This window comes from Lipotes vexillifer, unplaced genomic scaffold (assembly GCF_000442215.2).
Source record: "Lipotes vexillifer unplaced genomic scaffold, Lipotes_vexillifer_v1.1 scaffold1346, whole genome shotgun sequence".
NCBI lineage: Eukaryota > Metazoa > Chordata > Mammalia > Artiodactyla > Lipotidae > Lipotes > Lipotes vexillifer.
The window spans coordinates 220,538-224,914 of NW_006791409.1; the positions used below are offsets into that span (position 1 = coordinate 220,538).

At 36.9% G+C, this 4,377-nt stretch overlaps 1 protein-coding gene across 1 annotated transcript in view; it reads left to right on the forward strand.

The window, feature by feature from the left end:
* Nucleotides 1–1,504: 1,504 nt before the first annotated feature.
* BMPR1B (bone morphogenetic protein receptor type 1B) overlaps nucleotides 1,505–4,377 on the forward strand; it is a 168,131-nt gene continuing 165,258 nt past the window's right edge. Inside the window, exon 1 of the mRNA XM_007464391.1 lies at nucleotides 1,505–1,608. The gene's annotated coding sequence lies outside the window, so the exon portion shown is untranslated. The remainder of the gene's footprint in view (nucleotides 1,609–4,377) is intronic.

The following is a 4,377-nucleotide window of genomic DNA, read 5'->3' on the forward strand; positions in this document are numbered from 1 at the left end:
TGTCTAGTTTTGGCCCTGCCACAAACTTGCCATGTGATTGTGGGTAAATTAACTGGCCTGGAGGTCAGTTTTATCATCTGTTAAATAAGTGACCAGATTATTTCTTAAGTTTCCTTTACTCTTGATTTAAAAGAGAGGAAATTTCAATTAAGTAAACATATGATTTTTCTTGCCAAGAAGAATAAAAAATATGGGCTTGATTTATTTTCTGATCATTCATACTGTGGACATTATATGTGCTATATGTAGATAATGCTGACCTTGTTTATATCACCTACAAATTATATAGTCATGGCTTAGATTTTATCCTTAACTTTTTTTTAAATAATATCTTTTTTAAAATTTTATTTTATTTTTGGCTGTGTTGGGTCTTTTTTGCTGTGCACAGGCTTTCTCTAGTTGCAATGAGTGGGGGTGGTGCATGGGCTTCTCATTGCGGTGGCTTCTCTTGTTGTGGAGCACAGGCTCTAGGCACACGGGCTTCAGTAGTTGTGGCACATGGGCTCAGTAGTTATGGCTCGTGGGCTCTAGAGCACAGGCTCAGTAGTTGTGGTGCACAGGCTTTGTTGCTCCGCAGCATGTGGGGTCTTCCCAGACCAGGGATCGAACCCATGTTCCCTGAATTGGCAGCTGGATTCTCAACCACTGAGCCACCAGGGAAGTCCCCTTAATTTTTTAAAAAATAAAATAATTCAATTGTGATGATTGAAAATCTAGAAGTATTTCATATAACATGTTGATTCATATAATTTCCAGATTATATTTTAGCTTCTTTCACCAAATATTTAATTTGATCAGATTAATATTATACTTTCCTGGGCACTTCTGTCATTCTGGAAATGAATTTATTTATGTTGACACATTTCTTTGTGGCCAGTTAGTCACTGCAGCCTTATTCAATGAGAAGCAATATTAAGAACAATTGCAAAAATGCTTTCCTACGTCTTTTGGTTATTCATAGTAAGTAGTAGTTCAGTTTTATAAAGCTGGATTGAATGGCATTTAGGTATGACTTTTATAAAGGATTAGAAATTATGTTGTTTGGCCAAAACAAATGCAGTATTTCCTTTCTTGTCTTTCACTCCACCCAGCCCCCCTTTTCTCCACCTGCTTGAGGAAAACTATTTCTTCAGACAAACCTCATAATTGCCCTTCTGTGCCTGATTTGGGCCTCAGGAAAGGCCCATAGCATCTGTAAAACTGGCAGCAAAATGGTATTTCCAGGCAGGCACAGGGTTGCTGGGTAGTGAGCCAATCCACAGCTTTGTCTGAGCAGCTGAGAACTTTGCTGGAGTATTACCACGGTGTTCAGTAACACAGACCTGTGCCATGAGCAAGTAAAGCACTGAGCACGTGTCAGGGTCAATATTTATAGACCACTACGTAGCTGCCTTGCAGGGAGAGAAAACGAGAGCGAGAAACATACAGCCAGAGGGCAAGGAAAGAAAGACTTCAGTGGAGGGAACTTTAATTTCCAATTTTTTTCTTAAAAAATTCTTTTTAATTATCAGGTTCGAACTTCTGCTGAATCACAACCATTTGCCGCTGAGCTATGACAAGAGTGGAAGCAAAAAGTTAAACAAGCAAAAGCCTGCTATACGTAAGAAGGTAAGTAATTAGCCAGTTCAGTCTCGCTTTTACTGGTAAACTCCATCTCCCTGTTGGCTGCTCTACATCAGTAAGCAAAGGGCTGTGTGGCACATTAAAGCTAATGTGGAGGGGCTGCCTGCTGGTTAAGTGTTCTTGGTGGCAGTGTAGTTTCGTATTCTGCTCTTAAGAATGCTGTGCACGGTCATAATACACTTAAATAGTGTGGGTGGTGGGAATGGCTCTTGAACACTGATTTCATGTTATGTCCTGTCAGTAAATTTCTCTTCATTCTGTCAGATTTGACGTCTTCTGATTGGTAAATTCGTGTTTACTTTTTATATTGCTATTAAAACATGAATATTAGTGAGTTTATAGTGGAGGGTTTTCCAGAAGTGGAATAGGGGAAGAATTCAGATGCATGTGTGAAGATGTTGTAGACACTGTCAAAATGTGCAGGCTGTGAATGTGAGTAACATGGGGTCTTTTGAAAAGAAAGCCACTGTCCATTTGACAGTGCATTAAAGTGAAATAATGACTCCTTCTGGGAATGGAGAGAAGCAGGAGTGATGAAAAGTAAGAACAGACTTCTTCGTCCAAGGTGCAAAGGACTCAGCATTTAGAGTTTCTCTGCTTGTCCAAGTGACTTGCTAGGTTGGTTCCTTGCAAAATGTGGTTCTCTAGTAAAGATATTAAATTAACATCTCTTGCCCCACATCAGTAGTTTTTTTCCTGTCATCACAGGTAGAACTCTGACACATGCTTCTCTGTGTGACCGTAGTGCGATTGCATATTCATTTATCATCATTGTTTTGCATATCCCAGATTGACGTTAAAAGTAGTGGTGCTGAAGGGGACAGAAAGGAATTGTTTTCTATGTGTTTTCTGATTTAGAACACCCATGGAATTTATATACTTATGTGTTTTATGTCTACTACACATAACTCGGAAAGTAATATGTTGCTTTACTATAGGTGTAACTAGGTAAAACTTATGTACTGACAGAGTGAAAGTTTCCCTGTTGCTGGTTTTTTAACTGTGGAAGAGAAGCATTAGCATGGTATTGAAAATGTTTAGGTTAGGTTATAGATGGCAATTATAGTTCCAAAGGGTTTTTTGTATTACATATTTAAGTTAAAAACAAAAATAACATGAAAGCTGTTTTAGAGCTTAAACTGTAGAACAATAGAGATATAAGGAAAAGATAATACTCTGGAATAGGTTTTGTATTAGGGTTAATATTCAGGAACCAGCTTGTTCTAAAATGGGATAAACCATGTCCAAAACAGCAGGTGGAATAGGTGTAACTGTAAAGTAGCTATCTTAAAATGAGGCCCATAGTTGTAGAGTATCATTGTTGTTGAATCACAGAAAATTTTAAAAATAATCCAGAATGCTTCAAAATCAGTTTTATTAATTCAGATGTGCTTTAAGGCTAATGTGATATCTAAATTTAAACTGTATTTTAACATTCATTTAATGCTTGTTTTAGCCTCTGCATCAAGCATTTTCTTTTTACTTTTTTGGGTATTGCCTACCCTTTTATTAATGGGTTTGATTTAGATTTTTGTCAATAATATGTTTATTTTGAAAATGCAACCATGGTTGATCTAGAATGGGCATTACTCAAATTTTTCTTTGCTACTGCCTTGGGGTAATATATCATGATCAATATTGTAATTTCAGTTCTTTATTTAATACCTTTTACTCATTCACTTTATATGTTGCATACATAACATGATATTGAATCAATGATAATTGATTTCTTATGCCTTTTAAAATTTGTTTTATTTTTATTTGTTCTGGTGTTTTGTTTCTGAAGTACCCTGTGGAAACTTTTGTCAGAGAACAACATAATAAAATTACTACAATAAAAATAAACTAAAGAAAGTCTTCCCTTTAATCAAGAGTGGAAATAGAAAATTGTGATATTGGTTGACAGTGTCTAAAATGGGATGTAGTTTGGTTGAAGACTGGTTGAGCATTTTAAAACTTGAAACACCATCTCAATATTATTTTTGAATTTAATGTCAATCCTCATATTGGTTATTTATCACATTCGTAAATAACATTTCATATGTAGACATATAAAAATGGTTAGGGGATCTTTTGTATCATGTTTTAACTATCTGTTGAAGTAAGATTAGTGAATTTAGCTCGAAATGTTAATATTAACCTCCTAATGGATCTCACTGCCCCTGGTCTCATTCACTGTACACCCAGTCCATATGCTGTACTACTAGAGGGATCACTTTCCCACCCTGATGAACCCTTCACTTCCTGCTAAAGCCCTCCCGTCCCTGGCTCTCTATTGCTTGTAGATAAAGGTCAGCTTTCTTGGCACGGCGAGTCTGATGAGCTGCTTCTTTATCTAGCTGCTACTTTTGTTCTATATTCATCTTCTGCTGTTCCTTCTGGGCTGTTTTTCACATCTCACTTTTCTCCACCCATGAGAGTATTCCCCTTCCCTTTGTTTTATGCTCCAACATTATTGAATATCTTGTATTTCTCAAAACAATCCATACTGTTTTACTCCTTTCTGGAATTGTTTATGTTGCTTCCTCTATCTTGAAACACCCTCTTCCTGGCCTTTGGCTTTCAGCCTCAATGAAGGTATCCCTTCCCAGATGCCCTGCCTGTCCACTGTCAGCCTCTGTAGTTTGGTCTCCTGTACAGACCATTGTCACAGCACTTCTGCAAAGTCGATGATACAGAGTTTTTGTGTTCCCTTATGAGTTTGTGAGTTAATTGTAGCCATGTTTTTTTTGTTTTTTTTTTTTTTTTTGCGTT